The sequence below is a fragment of the Cavia porcellus genome, unplaced genomic scaffold (genome assembly GCF_034190915.1).
Source record: "Cavia porcellus strain 051 isolate PalLab524CR breed Dunkin Hartley unplaced genomic scaffold, mCavPor4.1 scaffold_19, whole genome shotgun sequence".
NCBI lineage: Eukaryota > Metazoa > Chordata > Mammalia > Rodentia > Caviidae > Cavia > Cavia porcellus.
Window position 1 is genome coordinate 42399476 of NW_026947502.1, and position 26156 is coordinate 42425631.

General features: G+C 35.2%; 1 protein-coding gene and 1 non-coding gene across 3 annotated transcripts in view; both read left to right on the forward strand.

The window, feature by feature from the left end:
• Window positions 1-26156, forward strand: part of Prr16 (proline rich 16) — a 359549-nt gene that overhangs the window by 265788 nt on the left and 67605 nt on the right. The window lies entirely within an intron of this gene.
• On the forward strand, window positions 10871-11034 carry LOC111757824 (U1 spliceosomal RNA). The gene has a single exon (XR_002792093.2). It is a non-coding gene; the product is annotated as a U1 spliceosomal RNA (small nuclear RNA).

The following is a 26156-nucleotide window of genomic DNA, read 5'->3' on the forward strand; positions in this document are numbered from 1 at the left end:
TTGTCATAGATGACCTTTATTATATTGAGATAAAGACCATCTATTCTAATTTTCTTTAAGGTTCTTATTATGAATGACTGTGAATAATTGTGTTATTGCTTATTTGATTTTTCATTTCTGTTAATATTTGCTTTACATAGCTCGGTGTTCTGTAATTTGGGGCATATATATTTAAGATTGTTATCACTTCCTCATGAAGTTTTCCCCTTACTAGTATGTGGTGACTTTTTCTATTCCTTCTGATCATTCTTGCTTTGAAGTTCACATTGTCTGCAAATGGAATAGCTACTCCCACTTTTTTTTGGGAGGTGGTTCCTGTTGCATGAAGTATTGTTTTCCATCCTTTGACTTTCATTCTATGAGTTTCCTTTAGGGTTAGATGAGTTTTTGGTAGAAAGTATATGTTTGGATGTTGTTTCTTGATCCATTCTGCCAGTCTGTTTCTTTTAATTGGTGAATTGAGACCATTTACATCAATTGTTATAACTGTTACATATTTGGTTTATTGTTGAAATGTTATCTTTATACTGTTGCATCTTTATCTTTCTATTTTGTTTGTCTTCCTTGCTTAGTGTTTTTTTTTTTTTTTTTTCTATGTGTATCTGGAATGTCATTTGGTATTTTTTGCAGGGTTGGTTTGGTGATCATGAAGTTCTTCAGCTGTTCCTTGTCATGGAAGTATCTTATTTCTCCATCCATTTTGAAGGACAGTTTTTCAGGGTACAAAATCTAAGCTGGAAGTCATTTTCTTTTAGGATCTGAAATACTTCACTCCATGCTCTTCTTGACTTCATTGTCAGTGTTGAGAAATCAGCTGTAATTCTTAGGTTTTCCTTTATAGGTGATCTGTCTTTTCTCTATAACAGCTTTAACATTCTATTCTTATGTTGGATTTCTGGGATGGTGGTTATTATATGTCTGGTTGTAGTTTTATTTTGGTTATGGCTATTTGTAGTTCTATATGCTTCACTAATTCCAATGTCAGTTTTCATTATGTTTGGGAAATTTTAAGCTCTTATTTCTCTAAATATCCTCTTGGTATCTTTTGTGTTGTTCCTTTCTTTTTCATTTATCTCTGTCAATCTTATGTTTTTCTTAGCATCATCTTGCAGTTGTTGAATTGTTATTTCCCGATTCCTTGCTATTTTTAAAAAATCTTTCCTTTCCTGTTCACTAGCTGCAATCTTGTTTTGAGTTCTGTAATTCTGTCTTCACTTTTCTCAAGGCAATTTTGACAACTTTCAATGGAATTTTTGGTTTCCTGTATATCTCTTTGAATCTGCTGTATGTATTCTGTTTGTTTCTTATATTGTTCATTCATGGATTCTGTCTTTGGCATTATCCCTCTAATTTTTTAACTGTCTCTTCTTTAGATTTGTTCACCATCTCTTTCATTAGTTTTATCATTTCTTCTTTTACCTGTGAGATTATTTCTAATTTGAATTCCTTTATGGCTTCCCAGAGTTGCTTCTTTATTTCAGTTGCTATCATTTCAGGGATTTCAGGTGTACATCTTATATTTTCTTCTATGTACATGACTCCCGGCTTTCTTGGGATGGGCTGGAGATTTGAGATTACATTTTGGTCTTTCATCTTGTCATTTTCCTATATTTTTGTGTTTCAAGTGATGATCCAAAACTTTCTCTGGGCATCTTAGAAATGATCTCCTATGCCCTTGGCTCCTGGGACCAAATGGAGTTTGCTGAGCACGGCCCAGTCAGGCCTGCAGGACCCATCTCCAGTGATCCAGGAAGCTGGTAGGGCTTCTAACCACTGTGGATGATGGTCCACAGCTCTGCACTGGAATTCACCTCATTTGCCCTCAGTTCCCCTGACTGAATGAAGCTCGCTGGGCGTGGCCTAGTCAAGCCCACAAAACCTGCCTATTCCAGTGTGTCTGGAAGCTGGGCAGGCACTTAACCGCTGGGAGTGATGGTTTTAAACTCTCCCCTAGTCCGTGCTGGTGTGCTGAAACTCACCTCACACATCCTTACCATATTGTTGTTTTCATATGAAAAATTTTTAACAAGAATTGAATGCCTTGAAAATACGAGTGGAAAATCCTAGAGTAATAATTGTACATCTGAAAACATGACAGTGATATCTTATATCCTCACAACTACCTATAAATAACAACTCAACTGTTAGCTCAACTGTTGCTTCCTATATTACGCTCTTTTCAGTGGTATTTATGTTTGAACCAAGGGCCCTGTGCATGGTACAGTTGCAGGCTACAGGGAAACTACACCTCTACCTCCCTCTACTTCAAAAACCTGATTTCAATAGGTGTTATTTTAATAGGTTTAGAGACACAAAATAATCCTTTATGGAAATGTATTGATATTTTTTCTTATTTATTAATAAATATGTTTAGGAAAATAGTGCATAAGTTTTAAAATATGTATATTTAAAAAATCCCATAATTTCTCTGATGCTAACAGTACTAACTGGAGATTTTCCCAAGGAAATTAATACATAACATGTAATGCATAACATGTAGCACTATAGGTTGAAATATAAAATAATGCGGGAAACTCATTAGGTTATTAACAAATAGTGCATAATTTTGTGGCTATAGTATTTTCAATGTCAGTCATAATGAGGACAACTGAGTGGAAATGACAAGTACCAATTTAAATAATACTGTATAATATGACATGACAGCTTTATTTTTTTATTTAAACAATGCACTGTGCATTTTCATTTCATCTGTTCTCACTATATCAAAAAACAAATTATGTATACATTAACTTACAACTTTTTTAAAGAGAGCTGATATAGTTTTTCACTAATTTGAGCTGCTTACTCACAGTTCTACTCAGTGCACCTAGTCTTCTGTAGTGAAGGTTATAGAAGGATAAAGTTTTATGTGTTTGTCTCTGGCAGAGTGATGTTTCTGTTCTTTATTCATCTGTTTTGATACTTTGTGACTACTAAAAACAAATTGATTAATTCATGAATAAAGTATTATATATTTTTGTATATTGAACGTAGTTTAAACAATCAGTATAAACAATTTTGGCTTTATTTTTTCAAACGTGTCACTGTTTGTAACCTCCAGATAAAAGTAGATGGTACCATGCAGGGGACCAGAACCCTATGCTCTGGGACATGGCCTCTCACTGTTTCTGCTCACAACCCTGCTTTTAGTGTTTTGGGGTAGATTGCAACAATAGAATTGCTAGAATACAGTAATGGTATTTTTAACTGTTTAAGAGCTTTCATAGTTGTTATGGTTTGTGTTCAGATGTTCCCCACCAGGCCTCATGCAATCATAGACCTGCTGAATCTAGTTTGTGATTGGTTTGTTGTCTAGGCAATGTGAGTGCTGCACCCACCCAGGGGTGGAGCCGACATATAGTGTAAGGGTGGGGAAGAAGGTATGTCTTTCCTCTTCTGCTCTGTTTGCTCTTGCTATTTGTGGTGGCCATGATTGGCTTCCCTGCCATGCTACCCTGCCTTGGAGCCAACTGAGTATAGACTGAAACCCCCAAAACTGTAAGAAATAAAACTTCCTTGCTTCACTTTGGGCATCAGGTATTTTGTCTCAATGAGAGAAAAGTAACCAAGACAATAGTGTTTTGCATGTCTTTACATTATTTTACAACCCTACAAGCAGTGAGTAAGTAGTTTAGCTTCTCTATACACTTACTAATACTTATTATTATCTGCCTTTTTTAGTAGTGAATATCTTGATGGGTATGAAGTAAAATTTGATTATGGGGCATTGAATTTCTTATTTCTAATTGCTAGCAGTAATGTTTTTTCATGTACTTTTTGACCATTTTCATCTTTAGTATCTTGAGAAGAGTATCTACTTGAATATTTTGCTCATTTAATAGCAATGCCTTGTTATTGTTGAGTTGCAATGATTCTCTGTATACTGTGATTTTTTTTTTTATTCCATAACTTGCCTTTTTATGTTGCTTCTGGTGTGCAGAACTTTTGTTTGTTTTAGTTTGATGTCCCACAGTTCTTTTTGGTTTTATTACCTATGTTTTGAAGTAAAACATATAACAACATTGCCAGGATCAATCTCAAAAGACTTTTACCTATGTTTTCTTCTTGGTGTTTTATAATTTCAGGTTAGATTCAAATATTTAATCTATTTTGTGGTAAATTTAGTGTACATCATAAAATGAAGGCCTAGTTAACTCTTAGTGTATGAATATCCAGTGTTCATAGCACACTTACTGAAGAGATTGTCTTTCCTTATGAGAAATCTTAGGACCCTTGTTAAAGATCATTTGGTCATATATATATATAAGATGGGTTCTATTATTTCTATTGTTCTAATATTTAGCTTTATTTTTCATTCTAGATTGTTGATTGCCAAAACTTTAAATGTGTTTTGAAGCCAGGAAGTGTGAGACTCCACTTTTGTTATTCTTTTGAAAAATTTTTAAACTAATTTTGAACCATTTGTTCACTTATTCCATCTTAATTTAAGACTTTATAACCTGAACGGCTATTTCGAAGATGACAATGTGTAACTTATCAACCGGCAATTTCTTACCTTTTGTTTGTCTGTACTTTTGTATTATTTCTACCCTTTTTTTTTATCTCCATGTATTTTTTCTTTCCTTTTCTTTAAATAAAAAAAAAAAAAGAAAAAAAAAAGACTTTATATTTCTGTTGCACAAAAATCACATTGTGATTTGGGCAAGGATTGCACTGAATCCTTTAGATTTGGGTAAGATCACTTTAGATAGTACAATCGCAATTTCTTTTAATGTATGAACATGAGATATCTTACTTTTTGGGGAGAGGGTACTGAAAATCAAACTCAAGACCTCGTGCTTGCCAGACAGGTGCTGTGACACTGAACTAAATCCCTCCCCTAAAATATCTTTCAATTTGTCCATATCTTCTTTGATTTCCTTTTATGATATTTTGTAGTTATTAGTTTACATAGCTTTTGTCTCCTTAATTGTATTTTTGGCAGATTCTATTATAAATGGGATTGTTTTGTCATTTTTCTTTTTGTCTTGCTAGTTGTCAGTTTATAAAACACAGCCTACAGTGAAGCACTGAACTTGTAACCTAAGATTTTTCTTAAAATTTATTCTTAGTTTTAATATTCTTTGTGCAGCCTTTATGATTTTCTACATAAAAGATTATATCATCAATGAGGAGAGGTTGTTTACTTTTTTCCTTTCTAATCTGAATGTCTTTCATCACCACCCCCTATTTTGCCTATTAGATCTGAGTAGGAATTTTAATACCATATTAAAAACAAAAGCACTGAGACCAGGCAACTTTACTTTGATTCTAGATATGCAGAAAAAGTTGTCTTTCATTCATGAATATGATGGTAGTTGTGGTTTTTCATATATGTCATTTGATACCTTAGATTTCCTCTCTTTGTATTTGTTGAGCTTTTTTATCATGAAAGGACATTGAATTTAGTTAAATTTCTATTACATTGAAATGATCATATGTGGTATTTTCCTTCCTTCTCTTAATATAGTGCTTTACCTTAATTGATTTTCTTTTTTTTTTTATTTAAGGAGAAAAAGAGAAAAAAAGCAGAAAAAGGGTACAAGTTATATAGAATTTCAGAAAAAAAATAAACAATAGGAAATTACTAGTTACTGGATTACATATTGTCATCTTAAAAATATTTGTTCAAGTTACAAAATTAAAGCATATAAAGTGGACATTCAAACAGTGAGACTGCAAATAGTTGAACACATTGAACACAATGATCCAACAAAACTCAGTAATATCACTGTCTATCTTATACACTTAAATATACACGCAGTTATATCATTTAGAGCACTTTCTTTTCCTCTCTTTTGTACAATGTCTATTACACACTTTGGGTTTTATTACTACCACGATTCTTATTACTTTTTTGAAAGAGAGTAAAACCAAATGTGACATAACAGAACAGAGTCGGTCAAATCAAAAGGGTGGACATAATAGATAATATAAAAACATAATACAAGGTGATCAACAATGGTTACCATAATGGCTCCCACTATCTCAAATAGAATTACCTACATCATCAGTTATAGTAAAATTGAACAAAACAGTAAAGAACGAAATCAACAAAACCAAAACATGGGAAACATTACAGGTCTTCAAAAGTAGATAATAGTCAACCAGAATGGGCGTCATAATGAATCCCACTATCTTCACATCTGTTGCCTAAACTTTCAAACCTGATACTATCAAGCAAAACAGAATAGAGGAACATCAGTCAAAACAAGATGTGGAGAGCAATATAGGGTTTCAAATCAAGTTAATAGAAAACCCAAGTGGGTTACTATAATATATCCTATTTTTTTATTTATTTTTCCCTTAATTAAAAGGATAAAAATAAAAAAGTAAATAATAAAATGGAGATTAAGATAAAAGAGGGCATAGCAACAAAACAGCACAGATCAAAACATAACCATTTAAGCAAAATAGTGTTTCATCACAAGATAATCCCGACATTAAAGTAGGTACTATACTGTCTCTTTCCTTGCAATCTTTGAGTATAACTTCATATACTGTAGCATAAAATATATCAAAACAATGTAAAACCATTCAAGAGAATGACAGTATTACAGGGTATTTAGAATCAACTAACAGAAAATTAACAATGGTTTCTGTATAATCTCCTTGTCTATAAAAGTTTTTGTTTATACTATCACATATAATAAAATCCAATAGATACAACATGTTAAGATCTATGGAGACAGAAGAACAAAAGCTTGATGGGACTTCAAAGCAAGATGATATTAAATCAGCATTACCCATTATGACATCATTTTCTCCAAAATAGCTGTTCCTATCATCCAATCTCCTCTGCCTCATTTCTGTTGAGCTCTTTTTCTGTCATTATTTGTCAGTTTTCCCTCTTCATTTTGTTTTCTGCTCCATTCATTTTGGCCTCTCTGCCACTATTTCTGGAATCTTCGTATTTTTCTTTTTTGGAATATCCTGCAGTATTCCCTGTAAAGTTGAATTGGTGGTTGCATTTTCCCCTAATTCCTCTTTATCCTGGAAGTACCTTGTTTTTCCATCAATTTCCAGGGATAGCTGTGCAGGATATATCAATCTTGGCTGGAGGTTATTATCTTTCAAAGCTTGAATTATTTCCCCCCACGCTCTTCGTGATTTGATGGTTTGTGCTGAGAAGTCTGCTGTAATTATGATGGGTGTTCCCTTGTAAGTGATCTGTTTCTTGTCTCTGACAGCTTTTAATATTCTGTTCTTATATTGGATTTCAGGAATTTTGATTATTATATACCTGGGTGTAGCTCTGTTTGGGTTGTAGGTGGCTGGGGTCCTGTATGCTTCATACATCTGAGTATTTTTACCTTTTGCTAAATTAGGAAAATTCTCCTGGATTATTTCTGTGAGTAGCTTTTGTAATTCATTTGTTTGTGTCTCTACCTCTTCTTTTATGTTCTTAATTCTTAAGTTATAGATCCTCTTATCATCTTCCAGTCTTTGTATTATTGCTGTTTGTTTCTTTGTTATTTTTAAGAAGTTTTTCATTTCATGCTTCCATATTACAAATCTGCCCTCCAGTTCAGACAATATATCCTTAGTTTCTTTCAAGCTGTTATACCAGTTTTCGATAGAGTTTTTAGTTTCTTGGTAATCTCTTTGAACCTGCTTCACGTATTCTATGTTTTCTCTATTTTCTCCATCAAACAATTCTCCCCCTTTCTTTCTGTTCTTCCATTCCACCATCTGTTTTTTCTTGGGTGGTGCTTAGCATTTCTCTAACTATTCTGCTTATGTCTTGCTTCAGGTCATTAATAACTTCATTCCTGAACTTGTCTATGAGGCTCTGGAGAGAGTGCTTTATGTCTATTGGTGCTGTGTCTGCTATTGCCTATTTCTCAGGATTGGTGGCCGAGGAGCCTTTCTTGTTGCTCCCTCTTCCCATATTTTTTGTTCCTTATATACAAGCGTATTTAGGAGGCCCAGCTTCCTTCCCTGTCAGCCACAGTCTGTTTGAATTGCGCCGGCTAGGTGTTCCCCCCGACCGCAGTGCACTGGGGAGTTAGACCAGGCACCCCATGCAGGGCCTGCCCCTCCAGGTCAACCTACTGAAGGCTTCACCGCTAGGGTGCACCTCCAGGCACTGGGAGCTGGGTTATGCTAGCCTACTGGGTCTGAGCCAGCAGCGTCACATAGGCTAGGCACTGCTCACCAATCCTGTTTGAGAGGGGCATATGTGACTGAAGTCACTACAATGCCCTGTTCTGGCAAGTCTGCCAGGTCCCAAAATGTCCTCTGTTGGAACCTCCTAGATTGTGAAAGAGTCCCTGTTTCCCTCACTCACCGGAGGTCGATGCACGGCTCTCCACCTGTCCTGCTCTCAACTCTGTTCACCGATTCCCGTTCTCAGAGCTTTCACGCGTCTCTCTCCCTACTGAGCCGATTCAGATGCTGCAGTGGCGGCAGGAAATTCAAATAGCGGCTTCTAATGGCCCGGGCTCCAGCTTCCACACTGTCGCTTTACCTGTTTCCTGTTATAGCACCAGGATTGCATTCCCAGTTGGTTTCTCTCAGCCCAGTTCGTTCTTGGGTCAACAGGGTATATCTCCTCTTTCTTAGGATTCCTCACTGGGCACCATGCCTGGATTCTAAGCTGGGTCTCTCAGAGAGCCTCCATAGATGCTGCTATCTGTCCACCATGTTCTCCCAGAAGTCCGATTGATTTTCTTGTTGAAGCATATAGGAGTTGGTGTGTATATCAGAAGTTCTAAATTCATATGTTCTACCACAGATAGAAAATATTTTAAAGAATTAGGACTGTGCTCATTATGTACAGATTTTTTCCTTGTTGTACCCTCAGCAAAAATGCATAACAATTTTTACATAGTGTTTACATTGCATTAGGTATAATAACTAATTAGCTAATTCTGAGATACTTGTAAAGTCTATAGGAGGATGTATAGGTTATAGGCAAATACTGTCATTCAGCATAGGAGACCTGAACATCTGTGGATTTCGTCTGTTCAGGATCAGGAACCAGTTCCTGGAGAGTATCAAGGGATCACAGCACTTGTTGGAGTAACTCCTATTTGGTCAGGATGTAGAGTCATTTTAATGTACTGTTATATTTGGTTTGCAAGTACTTCATTGATACTTCTTGTATTGCTATTCCTCAAAAATATTGGTTTGTTGTATCTTTTGTGATTTTTTTATATCATTTTATTTTGAGAATAATGATGATTTTATAGAGTTAACTGGAAGTACTCGTTCCTTAGCAATTTTTTGGAAATGCCTGTATTTGTACAACATTAATTCTAATTTTAATGTCTGCTAGAATTTTCCAGTAAGAGCGTCTGTCCTTGAGTTTTATGTATTTGACTGTCTTTGTTACTAATTAAATCATTTTATTAGTTAAACATTTGTTTATATTTTATTTCTTTGTGATTCAATCTTGCTTGTTTGTATGTCTAAGAGCACTGATTCTTTTTCTGTTAGATTTTCCATTCTGTTGATATGTACCATAATAGTACTCTCTTGCATATTCCCAGAATACCAACACAATGTTTATGTTGAGCAATGTGTGCTTTAAGAAAAAAGAAAAAAAATCATCAGTGGTTGATTCAAGAAATATATAAAAGAAAACCTAAGAATATACCTTTTTGGGGAAAAGAGGCAAAAACCCTGGATATTAATGTAGTGTGGAGAATCAGAAAAATAAATGCCTCATAAAAGATAACTTTGTATAGAAAATGCTACCATCCATAATAAATAAAGAATTATTTGACAGTCTTGCTTAAGGTGTTGGACATGTCAACTCATTATCCATAGGAGTTCTGTATGGCTGTGTGCTGATATTCTCTTTGATTTAATACACTAAATCTTAGCTCTTCCATTATGCTGGAAAGTTACCATAAAAGTAATAGTGAACTGGCAACCTACTTTCTAGTTTCCAAATGATATGGATTTATGTCATATACAAATGATATACTTACAAAGCTTTAAAATATTTTGTTTAGAAATAACAATTTCCAGTCATAATATGTTCAGTCATAATAATGATCCACTAAAATTTATAAAGTGAGCAAAAAGGGGGTCTTGTCAATTTTAAGACTGAAAAAGTGTGAATGATTTTGTACATTTGACTCTTTCAAACTGTACTGACCCTATTTACTGAACCTAAAGCAAAACATCTAAAGTTCACAGCTGATCTTAGATTTTACTGTTTGAGCACAAAGCTCCATATGTCACCTATTATGTTGTTAGTTGCATCTGTGTACCAGGCTGATTTGACTTCATCAGAAGGTTACTGACTGATCGGTGTTCAGTGTCAGTAATTACGGATTTTAGCTGTCACTTCCTTTCTGCATTAGACTATTCAGCAAGCAACAATGAGTGGAGAGACAGGGCCACCTGCTGAGAGAAGTGGAGATCAGATAAAAGGAATTAGCAAACTAGACACCAATTGTTAAAGGGATATCTGGTTCTTTGAATTTTTGTGCAACTTCACGAATTCTTAAATATAAAACTGCTGTTTATATGCAAGTTTGAACAGTCCTCCAGTACTCATAAAGAATAAAAACACTAGTAGAGGATGCCTTGCTCTTGGAAATAGATATTATTCTGGAAGGCTATTCTCATAGAATAAATTAGCAAAAGTTACTGAGAACTAAAATATCTCTGTAAGTGAGTATGCAATAAACAATACTTTAATAAAGTGCTTATCTCAAAGACACTTTGTGTGAATACATTAGATACATTTATAAAAATTTGTAATATTGAGATGTGAATATAAATCTAGTCTCCTAAAATTATATGTATCCAACTATGCATGAATAATTAATATGTAATTTTTTTACACTTTATTAAAAGTATACAAACATTTTTTAAAGACTTGAGTTATCATAAAAGTCAAGACTAAAACTGAATACTTACCTGGCAGGGGAGATACCATGATCACAAAGATGGTTTTCCCAGGGCAAGGCTTATCCGTTGCACTTTGAGTGTGCTGATGCTGTAATTCCCTCAAATGTGGAAAACTCTACTGCATATTTTGTGGTGGTAGAGCGACTGTGTTGATGCTTTCCCATGGGAAAAAATGACTAAAACTGCAGAACACAAATCCTTACATGGTTATCGGAGAAGAGAATGTTATTGTGTTTGGTCTGGCTCAACTGTGAAAGCAAGTTAAACCATATAGGAAATTGTATGGAGGCTCCTCTGAAAACTAGGAATAGAATGACAGTATGATCTGGCACTCCACAGATGAGTATATATCCAAAGGAAGTAAATCATTTGTCAGAGAGAAATTAGGCTCTCTTGTTTACTGCAGGGCTGTTCTCCAAAGCCAAAACATGGACCAGCCGGCCTGCCCATTGACAGATGAAAAGGAGGGAAAAGCAGCATACTTACTCAAAGAATATTCAGCCATACAAATGAAATTCTGTCATTCATAGCAATGTAGTTAGAACTTTAAAACATTATGGTAAGTTAAATAAGTGAGGAACAGAATGAGAATACTGCATGTTCTTAATTATATGTGAACTGAAAAGTTGTTCTCAAACAGGTAGAAAATAAAACGAGGTTACCTGAGCCTAGAAAGTGTGTGGATGGAAAGAAATGCAGAGAAGATGGTTAATGGGTACAATTGCAGTTAGCAGGAATAACACTAATGTTTTGTAGTATTGTTGGATGGTTATGACTGACAATAGTTAATTGAAAATTTTCAAAGAAGCCAGAGAAAGGCTTTGTTCCCAATTTAAGCAAGTACATTTGACCTTATAATTACACATTGTGTATACACATGTTGAAATGCCACACTGCACTCTATGAATTCATAAAAATATTGTGTCAACTTTTTTTTTTCCAAAAAGGCAATTGCCATGTCATAGTTCTTTATAAAAAACCTGTTAGGATAATATATGGAGGGGTACAGTTGGGACAAAATTAGCTTAACAAGTAGTTGAACATCTCCTTATACTGTGTCACCAGATGGATCTCTTTTACATTGTATATATAATATCAATAACTAAAATTTTAACTTAATTAATGGCACTACTTTTTAAGAAGTCTTTTTTCGGTTTTGTTGTATAAATTCTATAGTTTCATTCTCATTATGAAAAAATGATCATAAGAAATTGTTAGTTTAAGCAGCAATGTTCTAAATACGTTTACATATATATTGATTCTTTTAAATTTTTATTTATTTATTTATTTTTTGGTCTTTTTCGTTTTTATCGGTACCGGGGATCGAACTCACGACTGCCTGCTTGCAAGGCAGGCGCTTATGCCGCTGAGCTAAATCTCCAGCCCCTAAATTTTTATTCTTTCAGAAATCCTTACAGGATTATCAGTTTGGTGAAAGTAGCACTCTGTAAATGATTTTTCAGTGAGCCTCAAATAAATAACTAGAAAAATGAAAACATACTTTAAAATCCATGAATTATTGAATAATTTGGAAATGGCAGAGAGTTGATTTACTAAAATGCTTTTCTGGCAGATATGTTCACATTTTAAATGATTAAATTATAAAAATTGACCAAAATAGAGTAGAGAGATCCAGAAAAATACACACACTAACAGCCAAATGACACACGACAAAGTTTTTAGAAAGATGGTAATCCTCTGTAATAAAATATTTAAAAATTTAAAAATGAATAAAAAAGCTCCAAAAGGTAGTGTGAATTTAATTACAGCATCTCTGTAAATTCTGCCAATATAGTCTCACATATATCCTCAGCTTTTATTCTTGTCATCCTTTGGCTACTCTTAATTTTATTCACTTGCATATAAATAGTTTCCCATTTTCCTTTAACAGACTCCTGGAATTTTAGAGATTATCTGGGATAAGAAAAATTTGGAAAAATTATATTTGTGATACTTAATATTCTAATCCAAAACATAAATATACATATCATAAGGAAAGTATATTTTCTTTAATTTATATTATTGCATAATATTTTATATTGAATGCTTAAAGGTAATTCTTTTGTCGTATTTCTCCATGCAGTCATATATTTGTACTGGCCTGCTCTGAAATACCTTGGATATGGTGCTGTACACAGTCAACTTGAACATATTTTACAGTGTTCATCACTTATTTACCAGTCAGTGAACAAACTAGGACTCGATGGTTACTGCCTCTTGCCTTGCCCTTCTTTCCGGGTGAAACAATTTGGTACTGAGGTTTTTGGTATTTTTCCTGGCTTTCAGAACCAATTAAGTATGCATACTAAAGGTACCACAATATTTGATAAATTGTACTGGTAATGTAAATACAGTACTTTTTACTTTCATCTGTATTTCTCATATTTAGGACTAAAATAAAATTTGAATGTTGAACTTAAATTTAATGAGTTTGCTAAATGTATTTATTGAATCTATATGTAGATTCTTTCATTTCTACATATGTAATGCTATCATCTATGAATAATGAACTTTTTATTTGTTTCTCTTTCCCATACTTATAACTTTTATTTCTTCTTAAATTATTGCAAGTTTTTGGCCTTTCAGAAAGTGGTAAAAACAACCATTTTTGTTTTGCTTTACATCTGAAAGAGAAAGTATTTGATAGTACAACATTTCTTATTATATTTTTGCTGAATTTTTTATAATACTGATACTTAAGTTTTCTTTCTCCTTTTTTCAGGGGAATAGAACATTTGTCTTATAAAAACCATACATGGGTATTTTTTCTCCATTTATTGAAATGATTTTTTTCTGCTCTCTTATTAACTTTACCTGATACGTCTTTAATTAATCATTCTCAATTATTCTCTTTTGGTTTTTATTTTAAATTCTTCTTTGGAACATTTGGTACTAAATCCAAGACATACACATGCTAAACATTTTATTTCTGAGCTATACATTTAACCCAGTTACTCTATTTTAATGTGTTTCTTTGGTTTGATTTTGATTTTACAAAATATATGAATTTTTATTTTAACCAATGAATAAATTAATCTGCACTTATTGGTATGTTAGTTTGAAAATTTAACATATTATTTGCTCTATTTAATTATTCTGCTTTCAATGTTTTGTTATTTTTATTTTATTTTCCTTATTTCTGATTATTGCAGTTCAGATGTATGTGGAAGTTGGTGGACTGAATATTTACCTCAGGAAATTTGGAAGTTTTATAATTTCCTTTTTTAATTTATAGCAGTTGTATTTAAAACTTTTATTACTGTACAAACAATCATGGTTAATAATCATTCCTGAATATTTTTTAGTGCCAGATACCACTTGACTCCTGAATTTTAGTTATTTTGTTATTTAAATTGTTTTGATTTAGTTACAACACATTAATATTAACAATACAAAATTGTACCTAATAACTTTTTGTTTTAAAAAAAAAATTTAAAAAGTATTCATTTGAGGGACTGGGGATTTAGCTCAGCGGCATAAGTGCCTGCCTTGCAAGCAGGCAGTCCTGAGTTCAATCCCTGGTACCAATAAAAACGAAAAGACAAAAAAAAAAAAAAAAGTATTCATTTGAACTACTTTCATATGTATTTCTTTCCTATTCCTGTCTTAAGAAAAATACTATGAACTTGGCTTAAAATAATGTAAATTCATTACACTATAGTTCTTGAGTGTGAAAGTGTACAATCTGTTTCCCTGACAGACATTCAGAGGGTCAGGAGATTGGTTTCCTCCTTGCCTGACAGGAGACCTTGTTTCCTCATCTTTCACAGCTTCCAGAGTCAGCTCACATTTCTTACCTCGAGACCCTTGCAGCCAGGAAAGCATTACTCTCACCTCTGCTTTGAGTAATATAGGTTTTGACTTGACTCCATTTCCATACATTTAACCCACCTGAGTGAATGAGAAAGATCTCACTATCTTAAAACTGATAATTTAATCATGTATGCACAATTCCTATTTTATTTATGTTTTTACACATTCACAGATTATTAGAAATAGAGTGTGAGCCAGTATTTTGTTCACCCCTTCTCTTCTAATTTTTTTCTGATAGCATATTTTATATGTTTGATTTATCTCCTATTATCCTAATTCTATTTTATTTTTTTCCAAATTTTATTTTAGAGAGAATAAACCCAAGCAAAATAAAAGCCAATCAAAACAAGACAGGGTAAGTGACAGAGGATTTCAAAACAAGATAAAACAATGGTTACCATAATGCCTCTTGTCTTCAAAATACCCATACTTTCAGACATAGTAAAATCAAACAAAACAGAAGCAGAAAGAGCCAATAAAAACAAAACAATCAATGCAGTACAGGTGTGGTGGGGCTGCAGTTCATGGTGGCTGCTAACAGCAAGGCAGAAACCTGCATGAGAGAGCAAGACATGCCTTCTTCCTGCCATTACATCACATCCTGGCTCCACCCCTATGTGGGTGTACCACTTACCCCATCAATCCAAGCACTATACAATGAACTAATTACAATGCATAATGTAAATGCATGATGCCTGGGGGCCACCGACATAAACCATGATGTTCTACCCCCGGACCCCAGGACTCATGTACATCCTTTATACAAAAACATTTACTCCATCTCCAAGAGTTGCCAAAGTCCTAACAGTTTCAGCATTGCTGAGAAGTCCAAGTCCCAAGTCTCCTCCAAGATCTATGGGTAACTCTTAACTGTAACATCCAGTACAAATGAAACAAGTTTACACATTTCTGAAACGAAAAGGCACAAGATAAACATTACCATTCCAAAAGTTACACTGGACACAAAGCAAGTCCAACATCCAGGAGGGCGAACATTATATCTTAGAGTTCCATGCTCAACATTTGAAGTAATCTGGTTGCAAGCTCTAAAAGGCTTGGCTGATTCCACACCTATGGAAATTTCAAGGATTTCAGCTCCCACAATTTCTCACTTAAACCCTCTCTGCTCACTCGTTTTTTATTAAAAAAAATTTAAAAGAAGGGGATTAAGATAAAAGAGGACATAGCAACATAACAACACAGGTCAGAACACAACAATTTAAGTAACATAGTGTTTCACAACAAGATAACCTGACATAACAGTAGTTACCATCCTGTCTCTTCTCTAGTAATATTTGAGTATAACTTTGTGTACTATAGCATCAAAGATATCAAGACAGTGTGAAACCATTCAACAGAATGAAAGTATTACAGGGTATTTAGAACCGACTAACAGAAAACAATGATCTCTATATTATCACCTTGTCTATAAAAATTTTTGTTTATAATATCACATATAATAAAATACAATAAGATATAACATGATAAAACCAATGGAGACTGAAGAACAAAAGCTTGATGGGACTTCAAAACAAGATGATATTAAATCAGCACTAGCTATTATGATATCGTGTTTTCTTCAAAGTAACTGTTCATATAATCACAGACAATAAAACCAAACAACTCAGAATAAAAACATTCCAATTAACAAATGAAAAATATAAGGCTTCAAAGCAATGTAATGGAGATTCATGATTACCACATACTTTTATATATTTTTAAACATTTCTTACACTAGGGAACTATTTGGTATTTATACATGTGAGTTTGATTTATTTCACTTATGTGTATGGTGTCAAGGTGCGCCCATTTATTTATAAATATCTCCATGTGATCATTCTTTATAGCTGAGTAGTATGCCATTGTATAAAAATACCACAACGTTTTTTATCCATTCCTCAGTTTTGGAGACTTAGGTTGTTTGCAATATCTGACTAGTACAAAGTGTGCTGCTATAAACATAGGTGTGCATATATCACTGTGGTATGATGTTTTCAGTTCTTCTGGGAATATGCCTAGAAGTGGAATAGCTAGAACAAATGAGACTTCCAATCCCAGCTTTTTGAAAATCTCCAAACTGACTTCCACAATGGTTGCACCAGTCTACACTCCCACCAACAGTGCAGGAGAGTTCCATTTTCCCCACAGTCTCTCCAGCATTTGTTGTTGGTAGCTTTCTTGATCTTGGGCACTCTTTTAGGAGTGAGATGGAATCTCAATGTGGCTTTAATTTGTGTTTCTCTAATGATTAATGATGATGAACATTTTTTCATGAATTTATTTGACATTTGTATTTCTTCATCTGAGAATTGTGTATTCATCTCAGATGCCCATTTTTTGGAGTAGATCTTTGAATTTTGAGGTTCTAATTATTTTTAATTCTTTATATGTTTTAGACAGAAGTCCTTTGTCTGAGGGACAGTTCACTAAACCTTTTTCCCAGTTTGTGGGTTTTCTGTTCACTATGCTAGAGATTTCTTTTGACATGCAGAAAATTTTTTAATAAGAGATGATCCCAGTTATTGATTCTGGGAAATATTTTCCGTGCAGTTTGAGTCCTTTCAGGAATTCTCGACCTACCCCTATGTCTTCAAGGTTTTTACCCAATTTGTCTTCTAGTTGATTTAGTGTTTCTTTTTCAATATTCAGATCTTTGATTCATTTAGATTTTAATTTAGTACATGGTGATAGGCATGGGTCTAGTTTTAGGTTTCGGCATATAGAGAGTCAATTTTTCCAACAACATTTGTTAAAGAGACTGTTGTTTTTCCAGTGAACATGTTTGGCTCCTCTTATCAAAGATAAGATGGTTGAGTGTGTTTGTAGTTGTGGTTGCATCTTCTAATATATTCCATTGATCTTTGGCTCTGTTTTTTTATAGTACCATGTTGATTTTATTACAGTAGCTTTGCTGTATAACTTCAAGTCAGGGATAGTGATGCCTCTTGCCTTGCCTTTGCTGCTTAGAACTGCCTTTGCTATTCTAGGTCTCTTCTGGTTCCAGATGAATTTTAGTAGTGATTTTCTAGATCTAGGAGGTTTGTTGATGGTATTTTTATTGTAATTGCTTTGAATCTGTATAACAGTTTTGGGAGAGTGGCCATTTCCACAATATTTATTCTTCCTATCCATGAGCAAGGGATGTCTTTCCACTTTCTGAGAACTTTCAATTTCTTTTTCAGTGTATTATAATTTTCTCTGTATAGATCTTTGACTTCTTTTGTGAGAGTAATTCCAAAATATTTCAATTTTTTGGTTGCTAGTGTGAAGAGTGTGGTTCCTCTTATTGCTTTGTCATTGGTTTTGTTGATAGTATATCAGAATGATATTGACTTTTGAGTATTGATTTTGTATCCAGCTACATTGCTGAATTTATTTATTATATCTAAGAGTCTTTCAATGGAATTTTGGGGTCTTCTATGTAGAGAATCATGTCATCTGCAAGTAATGATAATTTAACTTTCTCTTTTCCTATCTTTACCCTTTTACTTCTCTCTCTTGTCTAATTGCTCTGGCTTAGTATTTCTAGTATTATATTAAATAGGAGTGGTGATAAGGGACATCCTTGTCTTATGCCTGATTTTAAAGCAAAGGTCTGCAATTTTTGGACATTTAGTATGATACTGCTTGTTGGTTTGTCATAGATGGCCTTTATTATATTGAAGTAAAGACCATCTGTTCCAATTTTCTTTAAGGCTCTTATCATAAATGAATGTTGGACCTTATCAAAAGCTTTTCCTGCATCTATAAAAATGATCATGTGATTCTTACTTTTGGCTATATTGGTAAGGTGGATTATATTTATTGATTTATGTATGTTCAACCATCCCTGCATGCTTGAGATGAATCCCACTTGGTCATGGTGTATAATCTTCTTGATGATTTGCTTCATCCTATTTGCCAATTCTTTATTGAGGATTTTTGCTTCTGTGTTCTTTATGAGATTGGCCTGTAGGTCTCTTTTTAGTTGGGTCTTTCTCAGGTTTTGGTACTAGAGTACTATTTGCTTCCAGGAATGACTTAGGAAGGATTACTTCCCTTAGAATTTCATTGAAGAGTTTGGGCATTAAATCTTCTTTGTACTTCTTTCAGAATTCTGCAATGAATCCATCTGGGCCTGGGGTCTTCCTTGTAGGTAAGGACTTAATTACATTTTCAATTTCATTAATAGAAATTGAGTTATTCAGCAATTTTACATCTTGACCTAGGTTTGGTACTTCACATGTTTCTAGGAATCTGTCTATTTCTTCTGTGTTACCAAACCTTTGAAAGTGGAGGTTTTCAAAATAGGTAGTGATGATATTCTGTATTTCTACAGAGTCTGCAGTTATTTTGCCTCTTACATTCCTTATTGCATGAATTTGAGCTTTTTCATCCCCTTTTAAAATAAGGTTGGCTAGGCACTTATCAATTTTATTTATTCTTTCAAAGAAGCAACTCTGATTCATTGATTCTTTAGATTGTTTTCTTAGTCTCTATTGCATCAATTTTTGCTCTTTTATAATTTCCACTCTTCTTTTGGATTTGAGTTTGACTTGCTTTTCTTTTTCTAGATGTTTGATGTGTAACATCAGGTTATTTATTTTTATTCATTCTGATTTCCTGATGTGGGAACTCAGTAAAATAAATTCTCTGAGGACAGCTTTCATTGTATCCCACAGATTCCGGTAAGTTGTACTTGAGTTTTTGTTTGCTTGTAGGTATTGCTTAATTTCTTCTTTTATTTCCCCTGTTACCCACTGATTACTCAAGAGTGTGTTTTTCAGTTTCCATGTATTTGTGGCATACTTGCAGTATCTTTTTTCATCAATTTCTGATTTCATTGTGCTATGATCTGATAACATGAAAGGAATAATTTCAACATTTTTGCATTTATTTAAATAGGTTCTGTGAGCTAATATATGGTCTATTTTAGACACTGCTGAGAAGAATGTATATTCTGATGTTGTTGTATAAAATACTCTGTATATGTCTGTCAAGCCCATTTGTTCACAGGTGTGATTCAGTTCTATTATTTCTTTGCTGATTTTCTGTCTGGTTGATCTGTCCCTTGGTGTCAATGGTGTGTGAAGGTCTTCTGTTATAATTGTGTTACTGCAAATTTGTTTTTTCATTTCCGTTAATACTTGTTTTATATACCTGGGTGCTCTGGAATTTGGTGCATATATATTTAAATTGTTCTCTCTTCCTCTTGAATTTTTCCCCTAACCAGTATCTAATGACCTTCCGTATGTCTTCTGACCATTATTGGTTTGAAGTTCATGTTGTCTGCTAACAGATTACTACCCCTGCCTTTTTTGGGGTTCCTATTTCATGAAGTATTGTTTTCCATCCTTTGACTTTTAGTCTGTGAGTATCCTTTTGGTTTAGATGGGTTTCTTTAGACAGCATATTGTTGGATGTTGTTTCCTGATCCATTCTGCCAGTCTGTTTCTTTTACTTCGTTCATCGAGACCATTTGCATTAATGGTTTAAGCTGTTATATATTGGTTTATTGCTGACATGTTTTCTTTCTGCTGTTGCATCTTTATTGTTCTGTTCTGTTTATCTCCTTTGATTAGTGTTTTTTTCCCATGTGTATCTAAACTATCTTTCAGTATTCTTTCCAGGGTTGGTTTAATGATCATGAAGTTCTTCAGCTGTTCTTTGTCATGGAAATATCTTATTTCTCAATCCATTTTGAAGGACACTTTTGCAGGTACATCAGTCTAGGTTGGAAATCATTTTTTCTTTAAGATCTGAAATACTTCACTCCATGTTCTTCTTGTCTTTATTGTTTGTGCTGAGAAGTCTGCTCTGATTCTGATAGGTTTTCCTTTACAGGTGATCTGGCTTTTCTCTCTGATAGCTTTTAATATTCTATTCTTATGTTGGACTTCTGGAATATTGATTATTATATGTCTGGTTGTAGTTTTATTTTGGTTATGACTATTTGTAGTTCTATACGCTTCACTGATCTGATGTCAGTTTTCATTCTTATGTTTGGGAAATTTTTAGTTATTGCTTCTCTAAGTATCCTTTTAACAGCCTTTATGTTGTCTGTTTTTTCATTTATCTTTGTCATTCTTATATTGTTTTCTTTGCATCATCTTGCAGCTGTTGAATTATTTCCTTATTCCTTGTTATTTTTAAAAGATCTTTCCTTTCTGTTCACTAGCTACAATCTTGTCTTTGAGGTCTGAAATTCTATCTTCACTTTCATTGATGTGGTTTTTATAGCTTTCAATGTAATTTTTGATTTCCTGTATATCTCTTTGCACCTGTTTTATGTATTCTGTTTGTTCCTAATGTTGTTCATTCAGGGATTCTACCTTTTTGTTTAGTTCCTCTAATTTTTTAAAGTGTGTCTTCTTTAGATATGTTTAGCATCTCTTTCATTTCTTTTATCATTTCTTCTTTTACCTGGGAGATTATTTCTAATTTGAATTGCTTTAAAACTTCCCAGAGTTGCTTCTTTATTTCAGTTGCTATTATACCAGGTATTTCAGGTGTATGGCATATATTTTATGTACATAGCTCCTAAGGTTTCTTGGGATGGGATGGAGGTTTGAGATTGTATTTTGGTGTTTTATTTTGTAATTTTCCTATATTTCTGATTTTCAAGTTTTATTCCAAGGCTTCCCCAGGGCCTGTTGGAAATCCTTTTCTATGCCCTTAGCTCCTGGACTCTGCCTGCCTTCTTCTTTGGATTGAGAGATGGCCACTGTGGGTGGTGCTGGCAAGCCTAAGCCCTGTATGGCAGGTTGAGTATAGCAGAAAGCCATTAATTCTCCAGTCAGTGGGAGCAATCATTGCAAACTCCTGGGCTTGGGATGGTATAGAGACACCCACCTCAGGCTGCCCAGTCTCCAGGATTTAGGGTGCAGGCAGGGCCAATCCCCAGAGTCCACCAAGCATGGAAGGAACCAAGCAAGGCATCACGGACTAGCTCAAGACCCACTGACCTGGTATAGTTTAGCAGGAAGTCATGAAGCTCCCAGGCTGAGGCTGAGCAAGATCCCAAACTCGCCAGCCTCAGGGGATGGTGTGGGGGCTCTCACCCCAGGCTGCCCAGCCTCCCGAACTGATGGCACTGGCAGATCCAGAACTCCAGAGTCCACCAAGCATGGCAGGGCGTGGGGAAGTTGGTGCAGGCCAGCTTAAGACCTGCTGAGCTGGTCCAGTGCAGCTGGAAGCTGCAAACTTCCCAGGCCAGTGCCAGAGTGAGGTTACTAAACTCACTGGGCTTGGAGAATGGTGCAGGGACACTCACCCCAGGCTTCCCAGCCTCTAGAACTGATGGCACCAGCAGGCCTAGAACTCCACATCTGCCATGCACAGTAGGAAGTGAGTAAGTCAGCATAGGCTGGCTCAAGAACCTCTGAGCTGGTCAGGTACAGCCAGAAGCTGTGAAGTTCCCAGGCTGAGGCCCGAGTGAGGATACTCTCTCTGCTCACTTTTTGCAACTTTCCTTGGATGATTCATCTTTCTGGCTTTTCCACACTTCTGACATCTCCACTGCACCTTTGACTTCACCCCTATATCTTTACAAATTGCCCCCTCAGGGGCACACTGCTTGACCATCTTACTCTCAGAATTTGTGCATTTTTCTTGCACCTAAAATCAGCACTTTGTGAATGCTGCCAAGGTTTGCTGCCATCTGGAGCAGTAGCCAGGCTTTTTTTCTCTCTTTGCTGTAGGGATTGATTGCTCGGATTGCTGGGCTCTGTGACCCAGATTGTAAAGAAAGGCTTCTCTTATGTTGCCACCATTCTGGAACCTCATGTGGCGTCTGTTAACATTCTGGAGCATGGTGTTCTGCAGCTTTCTCCTCTGAGCAAATTCTTTCACTTTTGCAGTTTTGAGGCTGCAAAGAATGGGGACCCTTGGCTTCCTGGGATGCCCTTGGGCCATCTTTCTTATCTCCCTGTTTCTTCTCAGCAATCAAATCTCAACTCTGTCTGTATAATCCACAGCTTTACTGGAATTTTCCTTCTGGCCAAACTCACAGTATTGTAAATTATCCTGCTGGGCTCTTTGCTCTTGATTTGCAACATAAAGCTGCCTAAAAGCTTGCAACATTAGTCATGCCCCAGCCTCAATATTCGACTGCCTTGAAATTTCCTTTTCCAGATTAATCAGTCCATTGCTCTTGGTCTCAGTCTCAGGCAAAGTCTCTGGGCATGAGCAAAATGCAGACAGACTTTCTGCTAATCCATAACACACCTCATGGGGAGTCCAACAATAAATGCAGTCTTTCTTCCCAGTAGAAACCCCTCAAGCCTGGTCTTTACCATGAGGCTTTCTACCATCCTTCTGGTCTCCTGAGCTTTGACCAGAATCTCATTTATAGAACAGCCTAAGCTGCTCCAGTTATATGCATCTAGGCAACATGTCCAAACCTTTCCAAACTCTGCCCACAAGCCATTTCTAAAACCTCTTAAAAAGCATGGTTAGGTATAGTCACAGCAACAACCCCACTGCTTGGTACCAAATTCTGTCTTCCTTACTTTTTACTCATCACTGAGATAAAATACCTGATGACCAAAGTTGGGAAAGGAAAAGTTTATTTCTTATAGTTTTTTGGAGGTTTTAGTCCATTCTCAGTTGGCTCCAAGGCAAGGTGGCATGGCAAGGCTGCAGTTCATGGAAGATGCAAACAGCAAGGCAGAAACTGGCAAGAGAGAGCAAGACATGCCTTCTTCCTGCTATCACATCACATCCTGGACCCACACCTATGGGGGTGTAGCACTGACACCATAAAATCCAAGCACTATACAATGAACAAATCATAAATGCATAATGTAAATGCATGAGGCCTGGGGGCCACTGACATAAACCATGACAGCTACTGTAATATATCTTATTATCTTTGAAATAGCTGGCCTTGCCATCAGATACAACAAAATCAAACAAGATAAAACAGAACAAAACCCAAACAAAACAATGAAAATGATATAGGACTTCAAAACAAGATAATAGGGAACTAACAATGACCACCACCTTCAGAAGGAGATCCTACATAGATGCTACACTACATATTTTTTATCCTCTGAATAGGTGATTAGACTACCAACTTTAGGCCTGCAAAGTCAGTGAAACAGTAAACACTACAAGCATTAAATTGTATTTTACCTCAATAGCTATCATCACAGACTTTGTTGCTCTGGATTAGATGGTTGCTTAGAGAGTGGAGAGGGAGAGGTTGTCTCTTTTTTTTCTTCCTGCCTGCAAACCAGAAGAGGCTGGCATCTGGTTCTTCCCCAGTCATCCCATGCATAGCACCAACTCCCAGGAGGTCTTAGCTTCTTGTTGACTTCTGCTCTCCTCTCCCACAATCCATGGACAGTGCCAACTCAGGAAAGGAATGTTATGATCCTATTTCAAGGTTATTCCACTTCAGGTTTCAGTTAAATCAATCTACTATACTACTATGTAGTATCTTCTATATGTTGTTTAGTAAGATTCAAATTTTGATGGTTGACAATTTTCATCAAGAAAATCTCATTGTGATATATTTCCTAGGTTTACCATTTTTTAAAAACATTGCACTGTGACTTGTAGATTACATTTTAAATGTCAATTTTATTGTTATAATAGTGTCAGAACAGGGTTTTTTACCCTCCAAAGTTTTTACCCTCCAGGGTTTTTACCCCACCATAGTGGCTTTTGTGTTAAATATTGTAGTGCAGTTGTCTGAAGTCAGTGAAATAGTTTTTTCAGTTGTGAGTCATTTTTCAAACTTTGTTCTTAAACTTCAATTATGAAGATATGTTTCATTGTTTATAATACAATCAGATTTTTCTCTAGAATGTATTAGATGCTTTCATATGTATTTTTACTGTTTTCTTGTTTTTCAGGAAAATTTTCCTTGGTCTCTCAGAGTATTAAATCCCATTAATGAGCGTTGCACTTCTAAGGACTCTGATTATCCTTAGGTTTGTTGTCTTTGACAGACTTTCTTACCCATAGTGTTCCACTTTGTTTTATGCTTTTATATTCATTTTGATACACTTTTTCCTATTTGCCAGTAAGTAATTTTCATGTGTGAATTCTTTTTTTCTCTGGATATATTTGTTCAATAGTGTAACAGTGATCTTACATTATAGTTGTTTTCTTTGCTCTAATATCTCCTTTTATTCCTTTCTATTGTTTTGTGACTTTATCATAGACATATTATTAGACTAATCTTTTCTATAAAATATTAAATATAAATTATCCATGCATGTTTTTAAATATACAGCTTATGATATTTTTTCAGTTTATTTTTTAACATGGACAGATTTACTCACTATTTAAAATCTCTTTTCGCTTGTCTTTTCTCTCCAAGCTGTAGTTCAGCATGGTGTGTGTTTGTGTGTGTTTGAAGAAAGAGGATTGTAGGTGAGAAGGTGGAGTGGAAGTCAGCTGGAACTACATATACTGAATATTCACAGTTAGAGGAAGAGAGGTTTAATTGACTCATGACTTCAGTACATGATGCACTGGCTCCTAGGCAAAGGCACTATGGTGGAAGGGCATGGCAAGGCACAGGTGCTTGGTTCATATTTGCTCATATACAGAGAACAGCAGGAGAGCCTGAGGGGAATGGTGAGGAACTAGATATGACTGTTAAGGTCAAATGTCCATGACCCACCATACAAGTTGGCTTCCATAATTTCCTAGGTAACTGCTATGCCAATCAAGTGAATGTTAGAAGTTTTTTGGTATGGTAGAGAAACAAAGGCAGAAAAGGATAAAGGCCTTTGCTGCTGGCACAAGAGGGATACAGAAGAGGACAAGATCCCTCTGAGCAGACAAAGGATCCATGAGGCTTTTATTAGGTTTGACAGGGGCAGAATGACATATTGATAGCTGATTGAGAAGATGCTGGTGCACACATGAAGACCAGGAAGTTCAATTTGGGCTTGGAAGAAGAACATGGAAATCAGAATTGGAGGGACACACTGTAATTCAGAGTCCAGTGTCATGTTGGGCAGGTGCCAAACTGGGGGCATCTGTTAACAACTAAGCTTAACAGACATGTATATCTTTTCTAGCCACCAATTTTCAGCTTCATGATCTCTGGGATAATTGTGAAAGGTTTTCTGTGGGTCATTCCTTTTATTTTGTCCTAGTGTTACATGCAGCTGAGTTAGTTAGAAATATTATAGACAGTCAGACATGGCTAGGCCTTCGAAGGAGCCAGAGCAGAAGACCAGATATCTCCTAACACTGGAGGAGACAGATACCTACTGCTGGGGGCCAGATCTCAAAACAAATACAACCACACCCTAAGTATAAACATCAGTGATTGACAGTCTAAATAGATATGGATCACCTTGATGAAGCCAGGAGTCAGCATCCTAATTGAATTTTGTTAAATATATTTGTTTGTGTGTTCCTTGGTATCATTTCTGTACGGTGACTGGTACATGTTGATGAGTATAATCCCCATGGCCCAGGTGTCTATGGCTTTCATTCACTCAAGTAAAGTTAGTGACAGTGAGGTAAAC